The 8,077-nt window shown below is 43.1% G+C and overlaps 1 long non-coding RNA gene across 1 annotated transcript; it reads left to right on the top strand.

The window, feature by feature from the left end:
- The first annotated feature begins 668 nt into the window (after window positions 1-668).
- On the top strand, window positions 669-6,001 carry LOC121165102. The gene is made up of 2 exons (XR_005885197.1): window positions 669-856; window positions 5,904-6,001. It is a non-coding gene; the product is annotated as an uncharacterized LOC121165102 (long non-coding RNA).
- Window positions 6,002-8,077: the final 2,076 nt, after the last annotated feature.

Raw genomic sequence — 8,077 nt, 5'->3', positions numbered from 1 at the left:
TGCTCTTTTTTAGTTGAATAAATGAAATAATTTCACTCTCTAAGAAATACACATGTGCTAAGTAGACCAGTATAACAATGCAGTATGAGGATTTGATAGCTGTAGTCTCTAAGATGTCTCTGCAAATTTCACCTAACAAAGTTGTTTTCTAATTAATCACCCATAGCTTGGAAATAAAAGTAGATTTTAACATGTTGTCTTATGGTTCATTTAAATTAAGGCAAGTATCTCTTAAATCCCTTTTGTGATTATAAGTATTCTGGAAAAATCATGTTCTCTTAAAATGAAAGAGTATTGCTCTGATTTGGTCTGGGATGCCAGGGCACCGCCTTGTACTGAGCTAGGAGATGGACTGGGATTATCATCTTTGCACTGTGCTGCCCCATCTCCTACTAATTTGCATGGTCCCTGATCATAGTCCACTGCCCTGCAGGCTTACAATTAGTTTACACAAATCCTGTGCAAGAGTCAGTACCAATGAGAATACAGCATTGACATGAGAGTCCCTGCTCAGCTCCTGGGCTCCTGCTGCTCTGCCTCCCAGGTGAGGAAGGACAACACCAGGAACTGAATTCAGCCAGTGTGGTCAGTGTTGGCTGAATTTTTCTCTCAATATAACATGTTGATGAGAGTGGATATTTGTGTTTGTGTTTCCCTTGTCAGGTGCCAGATGTACAATGCAGGTGATCCAGACTCCAAACATGGTGTCTGCAAATGAGGGAGGCACAGTCACCATCAATTGCCAGAAAATTCAGAGCTTTAGCAGTAGGTTATCCTGGTATCAGCAGAAACCAGAACAACCTCCAAAGCTCCTGATCTACTGGGCATCCACTTTAGCCTCTGGGGTCCCTGACAGGTTCAAGGGCAGTGGATCTGGGACATCATTCACCCTCACCATCAACGGTGTATAGCTTGACAATATCGGAACCTATTACTGTTTTGGGCGTTATAGTGGTAGGAGTGTGAACACAGTAATAAAAGCCTGAACCAAAACCACGCTAGAAAGGAGAAGTGAGTCTGTGCTATCACACCAGCTATTTTCTGACCTCATATATTAAGAGATATTCTCAGGTGCAGTCAGTCTTCCATGGTCCCTGTAAGCTAGTTAGAAAGGCTCCTGTGGATCCTTTATAGCCTCTTTTTCTTTTCTCCTATTTGGCACCTGGAGCACTGTATGACCATGTTTTTATTGAATTAAAGGAAATAAATGTTTATGCTTGATTTCTCAATGTTACAACATTCTTTTGGACACGTACATTAAAAAGGTAAATATAATGGCTGCTTCAAGCAGAATCATTAAACAGTATTTCTTAGAATCCAAGTTATACTCTAGTGTTCTAGGAATGTGGTGATCGAAGATGGTGACCTTAGAAACATGGGACTCTGTGTTCTCCCAGAATCCACTGCCCTCTGCCACAGAAGGAGCAGGCTGTTGAGCCTGTGGTTCTCAGCCCTGGAGCTGATGCTCTCAGCTGCCTGCAGCCTCACATATGGTTCCCCAATCCTTCATCCTTTGGTCTTTCTGCAGGTGTAGGTGGATGGTCCAGGATTTGTCTTCTGACAACAAATCTCATGGCACAGGGGTTTGTTTGCCCTAAGGCACATGGAGCTCTTGGGGAGATCTGGAATTTTAACCCATCCAATGTATGTTTGATATTTTTTCACATTTCCACGTTCATGCCTATTTGACACTAAAAATTAGTTGTCCCCTATTTTCTGGGTGTCTTCCTCAGTTTACTCTGAGGTTGACAAAGCTTTTATTCCTTTGTCGGGGAGGCATTAGTAATATTCATTGTGCCTCTGTCTCTTCTTTTTCTCTTGATCATTTGGAATTCTGGTTAGCAGATTCTTCTCCTTAATGCCTGTTTCTAAGGTGTGCTGCCTATAGGTCTACAGTTCTATTTTACTGGTGATGTTCAGCATATGGACTTCATTTGCAGTCACTTGTGCCACTCCCTCCAGTGAGTTTCAGCTCCAGGTTCTTGAGCAAGGCTTCCACCAGGATATCTACAGCCCAGCTCCTGGCTCACCATTCTACCCCTTGTGAGCCTGTGCTGTGGCAGCACTGTTGCCTGCATAGCCTTTCTCCCGTTCCTTGCTTGAGCAATGCTGGGGATTTTGAAAGCGTCAGTTGTCCTAATCACTGGATTGTCAGCAGTGTTGGTCTTGTTCTGCGTTCTCTGCTGCTTCCCTATGTCCACAGGTTTCTAGGTGCCTCTCTATCATTGGCCTGTCCTCTCCTATTTCCTGTGCTTCACCCTAACTAATGATTCTGTTTAAACTGGTCCTCACTCTCTCTTGCCATCTTTGCCTTCTTCTAATTTAGAATTAAAAGCCACAAAGCACATCTTGGGAGCACAGAATTGGAGTACATTTGAGATGGATGATTGGTGGAGCTGAATTTATTGCTTCTAATGGAAACTTCTTGTCCTTAGCTCTTTGCTTGTGACCATTTAGGTTTTGTGACCCAGAAATGGAATTGCTGCTCCAACACACCTATCAAACTGACAAAAGAAATCTCTGGATCTTCTTAGTGTTCCTACACCTTGGAAGGAAAACTGACATGTGTTAAGCTCAGACACTCTCTGGAAGTTTCAGGATATTGTGTGCCTGTAGTCTAGAGTTCTAGACCCTAATATTCTAGTGTCAGTAACATAGTTGCCAGAATAGGCATTGACTGGAGGAGTGGGGATTGAACCAGCTGACAGAAGATCTCTCTATTTTCCTCTGTTCTTTTTCTGTCAAATAAAAAATGTCTTAAAAATAACAGTTATGATACGATTTTATCATTTTTGCTCACCCCTGTTTTGCTTACCCTTGGTTTGGCTGGGTTGAAACCAAGGAGACAACAGGGCTGTGCTCCTTCAGGCAGCTCCAGAGAGGAGGATCCAACTCCTTGTCCTCGTGGCTTCAGGATGCATCCTGTGTCCTGTGGTCTGCATGTATGCAGGCTGAGCTGTCTTCACAGCTCAGAGACCTCAGTGTAGCCCAGGCAGGAATGGAGGGAGCCAGCAGAGGGACAGGGAAGGTGAAGGATGGGGTGGTGCTGATGCCTCTTTCTCCAAAGATATGTGTATTCCATCTTTAAGGAAGTTTGCTTCTTTTTGATTTGCATAAGCAATTTGATAGCAGATTTCCTTGGAAATCACAGCTTTGGTGGGCGTTAGATTTTTTTTAAAAAAATGATGCTGTTTGGGCCTGGTGCGGTGGCACAAGTGGTTAAGGTCCTCGCCTTGCACGCTTGGGATCCCATATGGGCGCCGGTTCTATCCCGGCAGCCCCGCTTCCCATTCAGCTCCCTGCCTGTGGCTCGGGAAGGCAGTCGAGGAAGGCCCAAAGCTTTGGGACCTTGCACCCATGTGGGAAACCCGGAAGAGGCTCCTGGCTTCGGATTGGCATAGCATGGGCCGTTGCGCTCACTTGGGGAGTGAATCATCAGACGGAAGATCTTCCTCTCTGTCTCTTCTCTCTGTATAATCTGCCTTTCCAATAAATAAAAAAAATAAATCTCATTGCAGCACAATCAGTAATTGCAAAAACATGGAAGCAACCGAAATGCCCATCAGCAGAAGATTGGATAAGAAAGCTTTGGTTCATCTACTCCATGGAATACTACTCAGCTATTAAAAAAAACAAAATGCAGTTCTTTGTGGCTAAATGGGCACAACTGGAAACTATAATGCTAAGGGAAATGAGCGAATCCCAAAAGATTAGATACCACATGTTTGCCTTGATTTAACCTGTAATTTTTTGTTTGGTTGTTTGTTATTTTTTGAACCTGTCATTGATACTGTCTCAACCCAGATGTTTCGAAGAAGGGAACTTGCATTATTTTTAACATATTGTTTACCCAATACTATGTCAATTAATTCCATAATGTTGTATATTGATACTGAGGCCTTGTTGGGGCTTTTAACTGACCGGATCTTTACTCTGTTAGACCTATCTTCAGACCAGAGAAGGTCTCCCCAAGAGGCCACTGAACTTATCTGGACAATAAGACGCTGAACTTTATGCTAGGCATGTGTTTGCAAGCAATGAATCTCAACTGAACTTGAACTATGGTTATGCAACAAGGTGGAGGAATCCACCATGGGGGGAGGGGTATGGGAGGGGTGGGGGGAATCCCCAGCGCCTATAAAACTGTACTACATAATACAATGTAAGCAACAATAAAAAAAAATCTTTAAAAATATGAGGCTGTATCACCATGTTCTGGTCACCTGTGTTAATGCCTCAGTAATACTCACCACTTCTCTGGTTCCCAGGCTCCATGCCACTGAGGTGTGACTTCCTTAATATATTCTAGTGGTGTGGACTGGGTGAATGGTACAAAACAAGATGTGAGATACAGGGGTGCAAATCTAAGTCTAAATCTACTAGAATCCGTTGACAGCTCTGTTATTGGTACTAGATTGACAGACTCCTGGGCAGGGAGAAGGCAAGTGCTTCCATCCTCCTCTGACCCTAGCAAAGAGTAACAGAGAAATGAGGCACTTTCAGTGCATGACCTGGTCCTGCACCAAGCATCAGCTTCCCTCATCTAAGTTAGGCGGGTTAATAATTGATCTTTCCCTTGGGCTACCTCACCTGTTCTGTACCAATCAGTTTCCAGACATGGTCCACATGAGCCCCAGTGTTAGATACTGCAACTCAGAGAAACCAGAAGAATCTACAAAAGGTTTATTTTCAATAGAATTATACTGGGTGTGAACTCATATCCTGGGTTTTGTGGATTCTAATCCAGGTTCCTACAGATGACTGTAAACACTGATGATAGTTCATTCATGACATTTCACATCAGGAATCAGAGCTTCATCCTGCTAAAGTTCAGGGAAAGACAGCAAATGGCAGAAAATTGTATTGCAAAGACCCTTATGTCAAGAAAGGGGTGCCCCATTTAACCTCTGGTCATAGGGGTTCTCTCCAATATTATGGTGCATCTATGTGCAGTACATTGCTTCTCATTATTCTAATGGTGTCTGAGTGTCATTAAACATTGGCCCTTGAGTATATGTAAATCTTTCTTCTCTTTCTAAATAGACTAAATGAAATGATTTCACTCTTCAGAAATATGTACGTAATAAGTGAAGTATGGGAAGAATTTGAGGGCAGGAATGTATAGAGGAATGTATAGAATTATACAATAACATAGTACTGCACATTCTCTAAAAATAACTTGTTCTCTTATACAATGAAACAAAGCCATGAAATACAAGTAGATGGTACTTGTCCATCGGTTCATTTAGAGACTGTCAAGAGCCCCTCAAATGCCTTATGTCACATAATGTGTCCAGAGAGGATCGTGTTATCTACAGGTAAATGAGTGCAGCAGGGGGGATGACCTGGGTGCTTGCGACACATTCCCTGTGCTCAGTTATGAGATGAGCTGGGCTCTTCTGCTTGGAACAGCAATGCCACTTCCTCTGCTATTTTACAAGTGCCCAGGACACAGCCCACTGACCTGCACACTTAAGAGCAGGCTGCTCATGCCCTGTGCAAGGGTCAGTGCCAGTCAGGTCACAGCATGGACATGAGGGCCCCTACTCAGCTCCTGGGGCTCCTGCTGCCCTGGCTCCCAGGTGAGGAAAGACAACACCAGGAACTGAATTCAGCCAGTGTGGTCAGTGCTGACTGAAACTTCCTGTCTCTGCTGTATGAACATGATGATGAGAGTGGATGTTTGTGTTTGTGTTTCCCTTCTCAGGTGCCAGATGTGCCTTGGATGTGACCCAGACTCCAACCACGGTGTCTGCAAAGGTGGGAGGCACAGTCACCATCGATTGCACGACAAGTCAGAGTGTTAGCAGCAATTATCTATCCTGGTATCAGCAGAAACCAGGGCAACATCCAAAGCTCCTGATCTACCTTGCATCCAATTTAGCCCCTGGGGTCGATTCGAGGTTCAAGGGCAGTGGATCTGGGACATCATTCACTCTCACCATCAGCCCTGTGCAGGCTGCGGATGCCGGAATCTACTACTGTTTTGGTGATTATAGTGCTAGTAGTACTACTGCGGTGATGTAAGTCTGAACAAAAACCACCCAGGAAAGCAGAAGTGTGAGTCTGCACTGTCCAGTTCCCCATTCTGGATTCTCTATCTGCTAAGAGTCATTGTCAGATGTAGTCAGTCTTGATGGTCCCTGAGATGTAATAAGAGATTGGTGAGACTCTTTTGCAGCCTCCCTCATTTTTTCCTACTTGGCACCTGAAGCACTGATATGTTCATGTTTGAAAAGGTTCATTGTAAAAGTGACTATGCCTGATAATCTGGCCCCTCTTAAGACTTGCCTGTATTCCGTTAGAACACTCTGCTTCCTGAAACGCCATGAAGCAAATGGAATATAGGCAGTTCTTGGGAATGTTAGATATACGGGACAATTGCCTTTGAAGCATTCTGTTCACTATTGTTCGCACTGAAGTGGTAAGGCTTAAACCTGTGGTTATACATTGCTAATCTTCACTGCCTGCTTTCTGCTTTGTGCCAATGTAGATACTGCAACGTAGTTACAATAAAACCCCTCACTCATTTTGGGAGCTTCATTGTTCATGAAGCAGAGTGACCACAGGGCTGAAGAATGAAGACATATCACTCGTCTTGGAATCTTGTTTTTAATTTCCTTGAGCCCCAACACATATTTCCATTGATTTAAAGGAAATAAGTGATTATGCCTGAGCTCTTAATGGTACAACATTCGTTTGGATACATACAGTAAAAAGGGAAGCTTGTGGATATTTCAAGCGTAAACATTGAACAGTTTATTAGTGTCTCAGTTATATTTTAATGTTTTATAAATGCAAGGATCAGAGAGGGTGATGTGATTGTAGAAACATGGGACTCTGCTTTCTCAGAACCCAATGTTTCTCTGCTACAGAAGGAACAGGCTGCTGACTGTGGTCCTCAGCCCTGGAGCTGATGCTCTTAGCTGCCCACAGCCTCACAGGTGCTTCACCCTGTCCTCAGTGCCGTCCCTGGGATATCCTGCAGTTGCATGCAGATGGATCGTACAGAATTTGTCTTCTGACATTCAAATTTCATGGCACATGGGTTGTTTCCCCAAAGACACACAATATATTCTTACGGAGATCTGGAAATTTAACCAAGGCTAATATATGTTTAAATATTTTCTTGCATATGGCCTTGTTCACTCCATCTTTGAGGTTATAAACAGTGAAAGGGCACAAGAAAACCAGGGTGATGTGAAATCCATGCTGCATGCTGACCTGTGTGATTCTGTGTTGTTTCAGGTCTTTAATCCAGCCAGCTCTGCAATTACTCCTGCCACACACAGCTGTCTCACAATGTTCAGAAGTTAGCTCTGTCTCTCCCTCTCTCTTCGTAATTCTGACACTCAATTACAATATTCAAATATTTAAAAATATGTTTATGACTGCTCCCCTCTTTGACATGTCTCAGAAAGGGACAGAGTATTGGCCAGTGAATAAAGACTCCTGAACTTCTTAAAAAAAAGTTAAAAAATTTTTATTTCAAAATACAAAAGGTGCTCATTTCACATATTTCTTCTAGACAGTTTTAAGAGTATAATGATCCTTTCAACTCTACCCTCCCATCATTTGTTTGTTATTTTCCTTTTAATGTTTTTAATGACATGTTTTAAATTTATTTTATATTCAGCCTACAGCCATATCACCCTGATCGTGTCCTATCTTGTCTGAATTTATTTTATATTCGCAAGTATATCCCTCCTCTGAATAAAAACTTCCCCAAGTAGAAAGTAGAAAAACCACTGTCCCTCAGGAGAGCAGATCAGGGCAGTTGAACTCAAGTCCTCCCAAATTCGGCTGTCACCATCAGAACTGAGGTGAAATGGCTCCCCTGCGGGTCAAAGGGGAAATCCTGTCACCTTTCAGTCTGGTAGAGCAGGTTTTCATTTTTTTTGTTTTTAAAGATTTATTATTATTATTTTTTTATTGGAAAGGCAGATATACAGAGAGAAGAGACAGAGAGGAAGATCTTCCATCTGATGATTCACTCCCCAAGTGAGCGCAACAGGCCGATGCTATGCTGATCCGAAGCCAGGAGATTCTTCCGGGTATCCCACGTGGGTGCAGGGTC

The sequence above is a fragment of the Ochotona curzoniae genome, unplaced genomic scaffold (genome assembly GCF_017591425.1).
Source record: "Ochotona curzoniae isolate NIBS_2020 unplaced genomic scaffold, NIBS_Ocur_1.0 contig_883, whole genome shotgun sequence".
NCBI lineage: Eukaryota > Metazoa > Chordata > Mammalia > Lagomorpha > Ochotonidae > Ochotona > Ochotona curzoniae.
The sequence above is the reverse complement of the archived record's forward strand: the minus strand, read 5'-3'. Positions and strand labels throughout refer to the sequence as shown.